This window comes from Schistocerca serialis, chromosome 9 (assembly GCF_023864345.2).
Source record: "Schistocerca serialis cubense isolate TAMUIC-IGC-003099 chromosome 9, iqSchSeri2.2, whole genome shotgun sequence".
Classification (NCBI taxonomy): Eukaryota; Metazoa; Arthropoda; class Insecta; order Orthoptera; family Acrididae; genus Schistocerca; species Schistocerca serialis.
The window spans coordinates 323395655-323409618 of NC_064646.1; the positions used below are offsets into that span (position 1 = coordinate 323395655).

At 37.8% G+C, this 13964-nt stretch overlaps 1 protein-coding gene across 1 annotated transcript in view; it reads right to left on the reverse strand.

Annotated features, from left to right (window-relative positions):
* Positions 1-13964, reverse strand: part of LOC126419590 (dnaJ homolog subfamily B member 13-like) — a gene marked incomplete at its 5' end in the record, with an annotated part of 96579 nt that overhangs the window by 44587 nt on the left and 38028 nt on the right. The gene's annotated exons all lie outside the window — the stretch shown is intronic.

The window sequence follows — 13964 nt, forward strand, 5'->3', positions numbered from 1 at the left end:
TTTAATAGTCATGGGTGACTGGAATTCGGTAGTAGGAAAAGGGAGAGAAGGAAACGTAGTAGGTGAATATGGATTGAGGGTAAGAAATGAAAGAGGAAGCTGCCTGGTAGAATTTTGCACAGAGCATAATTTAATCATAACTAACGCTTGGTTCAAGAAACTTGAAAGAAGGTTGTATACATGGAAGAAGCCTGGAGATACTAGAAGGTATCAGATAGATTATATAATGGTAAGACAGAGATTTAGGAACCAGGTTTTAAATTGTAAGACATTACCAGGGGTAGATGTGGACTCTGACTACAATTTATTGGTTATGAACTGTAGATTAAAACTGAAGAAACTGCAAAAATGTGTGAATGTAAGTAGATGGAACCTGGATAAACTGACTAAACCAGAGGTTGTACAGAGTTTCAGGGAGAGCATAAGAGAACAATTGATAGGAATGGGGAAAAGAAATACAGTAGAAAAAGAATGGGTAGCTTTGAGGGATGAACTAGTGAAAGCAGCAGAGGATCAATTTAATTGATGAAAGGAGAAAATATAAAAATGCAGTAAGTGACGCAGGCAAAAAGGAATACAAATGTCTCAAAAATGATATCGACAGGAAGTGCAAAATGGTTAAGCAGGGATGGCTAGAGGGCAAATGTAAGGATGTAGAGGCTTATCTCACTGGAGGTAAGGTAGATACTGCCTACATGAAAATTAAAGAGACCTACGGAGAAAAGAGAACCATTTGTATGAATATCAAGAGCACAGATGGACACCCAATTCTAAGCAAAGAAGGGAAAGCAGAAAGGTGGAAGGAGTATAAAGAGGGTCTATACAAGGGCGATGTACTTGAGGACAGTATTATGGAAATGGAAGAGGATGTAGATGAAGATGAAATGGGAGATATGATACTGCGTGAAGAGTTGGACAGAGCACTGAAAGACCTGAGACGAAACAAGGCCCCGGGAGTGGACAACATTCCAACAAGACACCGGGAGTGCACAACATTCCATTAGAACTACTGACAGCCTTGGGGGAGCCAGTCCTGACAAAACTCTATCATCTGGTGAGCAAGATGTGTGAGACAGACGAAATTCCCTCAGACTTCAAGAAGAATATAATAATTCCAATCCCAAAGAAAGCAGATGTTGACAGATGTGAAAATTACTAAACTATCAGTTTAATGAGTCACAGCTGCAAAATACTAACACGAATTCTTTACAGACGAATGGAAAAACTGATAGAAGCCGACCTTGGGGAAGATTAGTTTGAATTCCGTACAAATGTTGGAACACGTGAGGCAATACTGACCCTACAACTTATCTTAGAAAATAGATTAAGGAAAGGCAAACCTACATTTCTAGCATTTGTAGACTTAGAGAAAGCTTTTGACAGTGTTGACTGGAATACTCTCTATCAAATTCTGAAGGTGGCAGGTGTAAAATAAAGGGAGCAAAAGGCTATTTACATTTTGTACAGAAACCAGATGGCAGTTATAAGAGTCGGGGGACATGAAAGGGAAACAGTGGTTGGGAAGGGAGTGAGACAGGGTTGTAGCCTATCCCCAATGTTATTCAATCTGTATATTGACCAAGCAGTAAAGGAAACAAAAGAAAAATTCGGAGTAGGAATTAAAATCCATGGAGAAGAAATAAAAACGTTGAGTTCACCGATGACATTGTAATTCTGTCAGAGACAGCAAAGGACTTGGAAGAGCAGTTGAATGGAATGGACAGTGTCTTGGAAGGAGGATATAAGATGAACATCAACAAAAGCAAAATGAGGATAATGGAATGTAGTCAAATTAAGTCGGGTGATGCTGAGGGAATTAGATTAGTGAATGAGACACTTAAAGTAGTAAAGGAGTTTTGCTATTTGGGGAGCAAAATAACTGATGATGGTCGAAGTAGAGAGGATATAAAATGTAGACTGGCAATGGCAAGGAAAGTGTTTCTGAAGGAGAGAAATTTGTTAATATCGAGTATAGATTTACGTGTCAGGAAGTCGTTTCTGGAAGTATTTGTATGGAGTTGTAGCCATGTATGGAAGTGCAACATGGACGATAAATAGTTTAGACAAGAAGAGAATAGAAGCTTTCAAAATGTGGTGCTACAGAAGAATGCTGAAGATTAGATGGGTAGATCACATAACTAATGAGGAGGTATTGAATAGAATTGGAGAGAAGAGGAGTTTGTGGCACAACTTGACCAGAAGAAGGGATCGGTTGTTAGGACATGTTCTGAGGCATCAAGGGATCACCAATTTAGTACTGGAGGGCAGCGTGGAGGGTAAAAATCATAGAGGGAGACCAAGAGATGAATATACTAAGCAGATTCAGACGGATGTAGGTTGCAGTAGGTACTGGGAGATGAAGAAGCTCGCACAGGATAGAGTAGCTTGGAGAGCTGCATCAAACCAGTTTCAGGACTGAAGACCACATCAACAACAACAGGTAATACCCCAAGTTATCCCAGCTCCCTTCCTTGTACAGGAACCCAGACCTATCACTGTCACACTGTTTATAATCAGGTGGCAGAGATGAATATACTAAGCAGATTCAGACGGATGTAGGTTGCAGTAGGTACTGGGAGATGAAGAAGCTCGCACAGGATAGAGTAGCTTGGAGAGCTGCATCAAACCAGTTTCAGGACTGAAGACCACATCAACAACAACAGGTAATACCTCAAGTTATCCCAGCTCCCTTCCTTGTACAGGAACCCAGACCTATCACTGTCACACTGTTTATAATCAGGTGGACAAGTGATGATAAATCCTGTACTTTCTGCAGAGGACACATTGTCCCTGAGAGAGGATAGTAATTAAGGTATCTTTGGTCTCTCTGGTACATGACACCAAACACACTCACTCAAAGCAGTTTCTCACTGCTTGCCAAATCAGGCAGCTTCATTCACATTGTGGCTGTGGGCACATCCAATCATCATAGCTCCATCCTGCCATTATAGTTTTTTTCCATAGCAATGCCTCTTACAGTGCTGACTCCAGTTGTTCCAAGTGACTTCCAGACTCAAGGACAAATGCTAGACCAGAGGAACAACTGGTATTTTCCTACCCTACAATTAGTATTGTGAGAAAATGAAGTAATTACTTTAGACAGCTTACAACTATTGTACAACTGACACATACACACCACTTCACCTGTGTGCTGTTATAGAGGGGAAATGGGGTGTCGGTGGGGGGGGGCAAATATTTTGACTGGTAAGATTAGCCTGAATGACTCTTCAAGATCTAACACTTAATGTATACTGTAGACTGCAGACAGAACAGTCTTCTCTGACTTTTCCTAATGCAGAACAGAGGAGCAGTTTTCCAGATATAGCCATTTTATCATTTAACTTGAAGGATAATGATATTTATGACAAACAAAACTTTCTCTCCTCCTGATAAGAATAAATTATGACATATGTCATATCACTGAAGCCTTCCTGTCTTACTTGAATCATTTCATTTCTTCCTATTAAATATTTTTTAGTGATTGATTTTGTATTTTATCATGCATCTGATAGTTCTTTTTCAAATTAAAATTCATTTTGCTCATGATAGACCATATTACCACTACAATCCAACAGACTTAGTTCTTCACACCATCATCTGCATAAAAAATCCTTGCAGTAGTTTGGTAGACATGGTCATAAGTACCTAGTGAGGTGGAGCAGTGGCTAGTCCAATGGACTCACATTTGGAAGGACAACAGTTCAAATACGTGTGTGATAATCCTGATTTAGGTTTTCTGTGATTTTCCTAAACTGTGCCAGGTAAATGCCAGGATGGTTCCTTCAGAAGGGCATAGCCGATATCCTTCCCCTCCACACAACAATCTGAGCTTGTGCTCCATCTTTATTGAGCACTGTCAAAAAAACATTAAACCCTAATCTTACTAAGCAAGAATCAGCTCACATGAACATATGTCTCACTTATTGACTCACAGTTAAAGTGACTTCCAGACTCAAGGACAAATGCTAGACCAGAGGAACAACTGGTATTTTCCTACCCTACAATTAGTATTGTGAGAAAATGAAGTAATTACTTTAGATAGCTTACAACTATTGTACAAAAATAAGTAAATTTTTTTAACTACAACAGTAATCAAACTGACACATAGGTATGAATATGAGTTCAAATGATGCAATTCATGCTGCTTTAAAGTAATATTTATTCATTGATAAACAAAAAATCTCACACTGCTAGTAGTTTTATTGTAATCAGCACCAACTGTCAGATCTTCAAAGACTTGATGGGTTAATTGTACCGAAGGCTCCTGAACTTGGAATAATGTTCAGTTACGTATGCCAAAAATATCCTGGATCGAATGTTACTGTAATGTTGATCAATTAGAGAGTGATACACATTTAGTTTCTAAGACCAACTACAAAACCTGACAGGAAAAGAACATACAAAAAGATAACAAAATCGAAGAGTTCACTCCTATTTCCAGAGTCTACATACTTCTGCATAGAATGCAAAATGGTCCACTATAGGGAGTCTGATCACAGCACTATATATGAACAGTTCTTGAGATCACTGTGTGCAAAAGTTGGTGGAGAACCAGCCTGGAGGCCTTGGGAGGTTTGATCAGGTTGATATGCTCCTGCAAACAATGCAAAAACTGATTCTGCGTTGCACTCTTAAGAGAGTAGGAGTCAAAGGACTCTCCAGGCAGGCACAGTGTCATGCTGTAAACAAGCTCTGCCTTAAGTGAGTCGATGTCAAGTTTATAGGTGACTTGTAGCCTGAGCATAACTATGGGAAGTGCTGATGTCCATGAACTTGCCTGGCACAGAAGCACTGCCTTCATTGTTCAAATGCCATCTTTCAATCATGCTGTTGCTGTCTGGATGATAACTTGCTCTTTTATGGTGTATATAGCCATAAAATTTCACCAGCTGGGCAAACAAGTCTGATGCAAACTGTGGGCCCCTGTTGCTGGTGGTGTGCAATGGACATTTGTAACATGCTAGGTACTGTAACACACTAGCCGTGTCAATACAAACATGAAGGGTAGAGTTTCTGCCAATATGTTATCAGTCAGAAGTGCCTCTGGGCATCATTTATACCTCTCCATCAGAGTCAGTAAATATGACTGGCCAACTGACAGGGGAGGCGATCCCGCAATAACAAGGTGAGTACGCATCTGGAAAATCACCTATCGGCACATGCACATGGTGGGAAGTCTTACAGGGTTGGCATGTTTGTGTCCACTCACAGCAGTACTGTTCCATTTCTGGCCACACAAAACACTGTGACACCAACTTGAACATTGGTCACACTCTGGGATGACAGTTGCTGTGCAGACTGTTGAACACCTGCCTTAAGAATACAACTGGTCCAAAGAGGTAAGATTGTCTGTGTACCAGTTCACAGTATAGATGAATTTCTTCTCCAGGAATGTTGAATAGTTACAACTTTAGGTCTGCAGTGTCATCATGCAGCAAGTTTCATAACTTGGGATCCTCTTGTTGAGCCTTAGCAAGTTCTGTAACATCCAGAGGCTGTGATATTCTGGCTACTTGAGACAAACAGTCTACCACAAAACTGTTAATGCCGAAAATGTGATGAACATCAGTGCTGAATTGGCAAATAAATTCCTAGTGGTTGTACTGATGCAGAGAGCAGGTGGTAATGTTCCTCTTGAATGTGTAAGTGGCAAAGGCTGGAACGTTTTATTTTGTTTTTGATTTGAACATAGCTGCTCTAATTTCTGATCTTTGCTTTCTTGCAATATAATTTTATGTAAGTAACCGTTATACATCATGACAATTGTCATCTTGGTTAATATATTTTTTCCATGCTAAATTTTCTATGTATTGGTTTATAGGGTTTATCAAAAGGTTCATTCTGATGGATATACCCTTAGTAGGTGTCGAAACCTAGGTCAATGCACCTAAGTTATCTGCAACTCGTTGGTTGTATAATCCTACATTGAAACTAGTATATGGTTGCTGAGTAACAGCCATGTTTAAAACTGTAAGAATTCTACTGGCCCAGGTGTCTAAGGCTGTGACAAAGTACAAAGGCATAAGAAGAAAATTGTTAAACACAGGTGTAGCTATCAATTTTAATAAACTTTTGCCAAGTTATGTTAAATCATGTTTTGACATGAGACAGTGCATGAAGGATCCAAAAACTACAGACCCTTAGCTGCATAATCCTATGTTGAAACTAGTATATGGTTGCTGAGTAGCAGCAGCCATGTTTAAAACTGGTTGATGGCTTACGATTGATGTATATGACAAATTCCCTTGATTTGATCTGCAATCTGAAATGTTTGTCGGCATCATAAATAGCCAAGAGCTCTCAATAATATGTACTCAATTTCTGTTGTGTTGGTGATAACTTTGTGAGAAAAATACACAAGTGGCTGCCATGCATTGTCTACCCATTGTTGAAGAGTTGTGCCAATAGCTCACCAACTGGTATCCACCACTACTGCTAGAGGAACCTCAAGTTTGGGGTATGTCAACAGTACTGTTTTTGTCAAGCATTGTTTCATCACTTTGAACACTGAGTGCATCTCCTTGGCTCACTGCACTGGGGAACTGGTCTTGACTTTCGGCGCAGCCAGTGCTGTGATCAATGGTTTCTTTTGTTTCACCACCCGTGGTAAATGCTGATGGCAAAAATTAAACAAGAATCTATGAAGTTCTTTAGTTGTAGTCAGTCTAGTAAGCTACAAAATGGCTCCAAGCTTTCATCTCAGTGAAAATGTGCCTGCGGTGGATATTTGGTGTCCGAGAAATTCAATGTCTGGCCATTCACACATGCATTTGGCCATGTTAAACAACTCACTGTAACATTCTAAATGCTGGAAAACCTTCCTGAGATGATGGTCCATGCATGACAAAAACAAAAGCACATAATCTAAGAACACAAAGCAAAACAGGAGCCCATGAAAGATGGAGTCGATAAATCACTGCCAGGTTTGCACAGCATTGCAGAGTCCAAATTTCATGATTTTGCTATCAAATAACCCACATGGTATGATGCTTATGGTCTTTGGTATATCCTCTGCTGCCGCAGGAATCTGAGTCTAGGCCTTTGCACAATTGATACAATGAATATTGTCACCTAGTGCAATGCATAGTTGTAGTCCGTCAACAATCACATGGGATAGCAATCAGATATGGTTTGAGCATGCAGTGTATGATAATCATCATGTGAATGGCAGGCTCCTCCCTTTTTTAGGAACTACATGCACAGCAGATGCCCGTGGGCTATTTGAAGGTCTGATGTTAAATTAAGCCTTGGTGATGGCAAGGCATCATGGTGCTAACCTTCTAAGCCAACAAGACACAGGGCAGGTCATCTGTCATTTCTATGTGATGTAAAGTGTCATGTAAGACTTGTTGTGGTGTCCCTGGAGGTCCCACCAAGGTCAGAAACTCTGGTGGTAATGAATGGTATACTTTGTCAGTGACCTGTATTACCTTGACATCATGTTCTCTAGTGTTACGATGGTACCCAGTGGCTGCAAGACCTGTAACACTGTCTTCTAATTGAATGTAGTCCAGACCTGGTTAGAGTTCGTAGTGTGCAAAAACATACAGTAAAATCCCACAAAAACTGACACTGTAGTCCTAAGTTTAAATCTTCTCATTGTCTACCATATACTGCAATGGCAGATTTGCTTGCTGTGAACAGACAACATGCTGTTGATGGGCTACAACAATGCACTGGTGTCATCAGAATACTCAGGTTGAAGCCAAGCAGATACTCTGCCAGTTATGAACACATGTTGTTGTGCTGTCAGCCAGTCAGTGGCACCAATTACTGACCACTGCTGTCTGTGTGGATATTTGCAAAGTACGTTAGGAGGCTGATCTGTTTATTACCAAGACTAGTGATTATACAAAGAGTGGAAGAAGCTAAACTTAGTTGTTTGAGAAGCTCAGTAATATGCTTCTTCCAGTTTAAGTTGTCATCAATGTGAACACCCAAAAATTTGGAGAAAACTATCCTGTTAACTGAGCCCTGTTCATATGCTACATCAATTGTCGGTATGACTCTATTTGGTGTACAGAACTGGATATAGTGAGTTTTTTCAAAACTAAGAGAGAGTCCATTTTCTGAGAACCACTTAATAATTCTTTGAAAGGCATCCTTAACAATATCTTCAGCTGCTTTTTCTGGAATGGGATTTATAATAAGACTCGTGTCATCTGCAAAAAGTACTAGTTCCACTTGCTGAACGTTAAGTGGGAGGTCATTCACATGAATAAGGAACAGCAGAGGACTTAAAATTGAACCCTGTGGGACTCCCTTTGTGATAACTCCCCATTCACTACAATTTCCCACCCTACCAACGTATTTGTGTTATTCAGCATAACTTTTTGCTTTCTGTTCATTAAGTATGATTCAAACCAGCTGTGTGTATAGCCTTCAATTGCATAAAACCTTAGTTTTTCTAAGAGTGTGACATGATCCACACAGTCAAATGCCTTGGAGAGATCACAAAAAATACCAACTGGCGATAATTTGTTATTTAGGGCTAGTACTATTTGATGGGTAAATGTGTAGATAGCATTCTCAGTCGAGTAACCCATCCGGAATCCGAGATGTGACATGCTGAGTAAATTATTTTCATTTAAATGTGAGACTACTCTTGAATACATAACTTTTTCGAATATTTTAGAAAATGAAGTGAGCAATGAGATTGATCTACAATTATTTAAGTCACTCTTGTCTCCTTTCTTATGAAGAGGTGCCACATCGTGGTACTACCTGGCACTGACACAGCACTATCCTGGCTCAGAGTGATAGGTTCATGAGTGTGGTCTGCCAATTCTGCAACAGCATCCAGATGCACCTTTGTTTGCATAGCAATAATCACCTTTATTTGCAACATCAGTTGGCTGCACCATAAGGTGTTTACTTCCATACTTGAAATAATGTTCAGTTGTGTGTACCAAAAATATACCTGATGCAACTTTATTGTAATGTGAATCAATTAGAGAGCTAGAAAGGCTTAGTTGCTAAGAGCAACTCCAAAATCTGACAACAAAAGAACATTAAAAAATTATAAAATGAACACTCCAAAGAGTAAACAGAAGCAGATAAAACACAGGAAAACACAGTGGCAAATGCAGAATCCAGTGATTGGCATGACTCAGTTGTTAACATACATCACAACTTCACAGACACTATACCACTTCACTCAACAGCTTCAATGGATGGTGCAAATGATGTTAACTTGCATGACTATGAGAATCAATGTATGTGGTGGTAGCTACAAACTTAAAATGATCCTAGTACAAATTAGGTACAATCTAACAGTAAAAATAATATTTTTTTAAATTAAATTTTTTGTGAAAGTGAGTAATTTATCTCACATTTTTGACATGGCAGTAGAATAATAATTATTGCATGCTGAAGGACTTGTAACTTCAACATAGAACCTGACAATATTTTAACTGCAACAGGGGCAATTATTAAAACAAATTTTATGAATTACAACAATCTGTTTCAATGACTGATGTCTGTGGTTGGACTAAATATCCTTTTGTTTTGCAGCTAACAGTACTGTACAATTTTGGCTTTGTAGTCATTTTAAGTGAGTTTCGAGTACATACCAGGCATAACATAGTGTGAATACAAAATACAAAACAATCTGTGGTTACATTCAATTCAATTCAATTTATTAGTGTCCTTGTAGTACATCATCGAAATGATATAGGACTTGTCAATAAACATTACAATTTAAAATACATATACATGAAAATTTGTAATTGAATTTACATGTCACTTAGACATTACAATTTTAATAGAACTTTTAGAACATTAACATAAAAATACACAAGTAGGATAACAACGTACAAAAAAAAAAAAAAAGTTAGTGATTCTCACATCAAATATTATTTACATTCTTACATTAACAGTTTCACACTTTCATAGAAACAGCAAGTATTTAAATGTGAGCAATTACACATATTTAGTATGTTAGGGAAATATTAACTGCGCTTTTATTGTCAACGATTCACAAACTCTTCAATACTGTAAAAACTATTGCTTAATAACATGTTTTTTAATTCTCTTTTAAATATGTACAGTTTTGGTATTATTTTTAGTTCTTTGGGGAGAGCACTGTAGAGGATTTTGGGTTGGTATAGTACACTTTTGTGATACATAGCTGTTTTATGAATTTCTCTGTGGAAATCATTCCTATTCCTTGATTCGTAGTTGTGAAATTCTCTGTTTAATGTAGAAAATTCCTCGTGTTCTTTTAAGAAACATATGCTTTCATATATGTATAAAGATGGTAGTGTCATGATTTTTAATTCTTTGAAAGCTTGCCTACAAGAGTCTCTATATCCTATACCTTTTATTATTCTGACTGCCTTCTTTTGTAGTCTAAATGAGTGTTTTGTTAGACTGATGTTCCCCCAAAACTGTACGCCGTATCTTAATAAACTGTGCATGAATGAGAAATAAACACATAACACTGTTTTAATATTACATGAGCTTTTAAGCATTCGAGGTATATAACATGTTTGGCTTAATTTTTTGTTCAATGATATTACATGCTTTTCCCATCTTAAGTGTTCATCAAACCATACTCCCAAGAATTTAGTGTATGATGCTTGTTCAATCTTACACTTACCCAGTTCTACTGTAAGGTTAGTTTTTATTTTATTTGTAATATGTCTGAAGTTGATCCACATTGTTTTTTTGGCATTCACAATGAGTCTGTTTTCATTAAACCATCTGTCTGCTTCGTCAGTTGTTAATGTGACTTTTTCCTGTAAGTCAGCTTCACTATTTGCTTTAACAAACAAACTTGTATCATCAGCAAACAGTACTGCCTCTGCTTTAGATAGATGACTTGGTGCCAGCCGAAGTGGCCGTGCGGTTAAAGGCGCTGCAGTCTGGAACCGCAAGACCGCTACGGTCGCAGGTTCGAATCCTGCCTCGGGCATGGATGTTTGTGATGTCCTTAGGTTAGTTAGGTTTAACTAGTTCTAAGTTCTAGGGGACTAATGACCTCAGCAGTTGAGTCCCATAGTGCTCAGAGCCATTTGAACCGTTTTTTTGATGACTTGGTAGGTCATTGATAAATATTAAAAACAGTAATGGCCCTAATACAGATCCCTGGGGTACTCCATACAAAACTCTCTCGAATCTTGATGAATATGTCCTATCTGCCTGGCTTATCTCCACCTTCTGATACCTGTCTGACAGATATGATTCAAACCATTTGTGGGCAACTCCACATATCCCATAGGCATATAACTTCCTAAGCAGTAACTTATGGTCGATGACATCAAAGGCCTTTGATAAGTCTAAAAACAATCCACAATTTAATTCCTTTCTGTTTATGGAATTTAGAACAAGTTGCAAAAAATCGAAGATAGCTGTTTCAGTTGATTTATTTTTACGGAAACCATTTTGCGCATTAACCAATATTCTATTCTTAATAAGAAATTTGTATAGTCTCTGATACATTATCCTTTCTATTATTTTTGAGAAACCTGACAACATTGATAAAGGCCTAAAGTTACTAACATCATATTTATCATCATTCTTGTAAAGTGGCTTTATAGTAGACGTTTTAAGTTTTGATGGGAAAACCCCTGTCTTAAAAGATTCATTTATAATTTCAGTGAGATGCGAGGCTATATTTCTTGCACTTTGCTTAATGACTTTGTCAGGAATCCCATCACACCCACATGACATTTTATTTTTTAACTTATTTATAGCATTTAGTACCTCTGAATCAGATACTGGATAAAGGAACATTGTCATGTCATTCATGGGGATTTTTACCTTGCTATTGGAATTGCATTTAGTTTTAATTAAATTTATGGCTATATTTGTGAAATGTTCATTAAATATGTTGGCAATCTGAAGTGGGTCCTTAACAGTTTTACCCCCACTTTTAATGACAAAGCTGTTATCTTTCCTTTTGTGTCTACCTATATTTTTATTTATTACCTCCCAAGTTGACTTCATTTTGTTGTTACCTTTCTCAATATAGGTATCATTATCAAGCTTCTTAGCTGCAATTATTACTTTCTTGTACAGGTTTCTATAACATTTCACATGTGCTTTCAGTACTACATTCTTCCTGGCTGATTTATTTAACTTTCTGAGAGTGTCTGATGACTTTCTAATCCCCTGTGTAACCCATGTTTTGGTTTTATGTTTAGTTTTGACTCTTTTTATAGGAAAGGCAACATCGAAGCAGTGTTTGTAGCTTTCAAGAAATGAGTCAAACTTTCTGTTGACATCACCACTTGATTCACTACCCCAGTTGTTATTTTCCAGAATGTAATTAAAAATTCTTATGCTGTCATCATTTATAAATCTCCTTTCTCTGTAATTGTTATTGATAACAGGGTCCTTGTAAGATGTGACATTTAAACTCAATTTGATACCCTTGTGATCCGAGAAACCAGTGTCAATTACTTCAGTGTTATATTCACACTTGTCCTTGTTTATAAATACTTGATCTATTATAGTTTCAGACATGTTTCCGCATCTGGTAACTTCATTTACAGTTGCCATCATATTATGACACAAAAACAGATTGCACAGTTGCTGTTGTTTACTACAATCATTCTTAAAGTTAACATTAAAATCACCAAGAACAATTACATTATGTTTAAGTTCATTCAGCAGTCCCTCAAGGTTTTCCATAAAAATGGCAAAGTTGCCCAGTGGTGATCGGTACAAACACACAATAGTAATTTTTAATTTGGTTAGCTCACATATACTGTATTCAAAATCTTTTTCTATGCATTTTAGTTTACATTTAATTTCTTTTGATTCTACCCCTGTCCTAACATAAATACATGTCCCACCCCCTTTATGGTTGATTCTACAAAATTTGCTAATCATTTCAAAATTTGGAATAATTATGTTAGATGCTTGCATTTCTTTTACCCAGTGCTCACTTATGCATAGTATGTTAATGTCTTTTAGATAGTCAGTTAATAGAACTTCTATTTCAGCTAATTTACTTTCTAGTCCTTGCACATTTTGGTATACAACTGTTAAAGTTTCATGTAGTGGATTTGCTGCACTATTTACCTTTGTACTTTCTTGTTGCTGACACTGTAAAGATTCTGCCTTTTCTTCTTCTTCAAATTGCGAAGGTCCCATAAAAAATAGTCACTACGCACAGCAGCTCTTCTTATCCTGAGGCTCTTCCTTTGAGATGTCTGCAGAGCAGCTGATGAGTTTCTGGATCTAATTGAATGGTTCTTGGCTGTTGGTGTGGTTGCAGTCCTAGTTACAAGTGAGCATGAAGCATTGAGTGTGTCGAATGTGCTGACAGCTTCATCCTTGGAGCTTTCAGGTGCACATGAGTTTACACTAGGTTTGTAGGCTTTCTCATCTGAAGAAATTGTTTCCTCTTCAACTCTGCTGGATGTTCCTGACATTTCTGCTGGTACCCCATATTCTACCACTCCTTCAGATACTGGTACCGGTATGTTAGGTATCTCTCTCATCTTAGACGTTTCCTTGCAAATTTCCATTTGCTCAGTTACTGCTATGGTGAGGATACCAGGCAGTTTGTGTTGATCATTGAAATTATTTATTGTTTTCATAATTTGAGCACAGACATACAGTTGTCCTGCTCTATTTAGCAGATCTCCACTGTTTATGAAATGATGTTTTATGAAATCTAGCTGGACAAATGTTGAATTTGGGTAGCACTTTGTTATTTTGTGAAGCAGTCTGTTAATTTTTTTTATTTCTTCGTTAACACGAGATTTCTTAAAAAAAATTGTATGGAATGCTGGTTACCATCACATGTACATTTTTGAGCTTTTCGAGCGTCTCTCTTAGCGCTCGTCTTGCTGATAATACATCATTGCAGCGGACGTCTACTCCGCCCCCTAGGATTAGAATACAATCATTTTTCTTTTTCTTGATACTCAGATTTTCGCAGTTGTTGACGATCTCTTTCAGTGGAGCATCAGGTTTTATTACACTAGTAACACTGCATCCTGAGTTATATA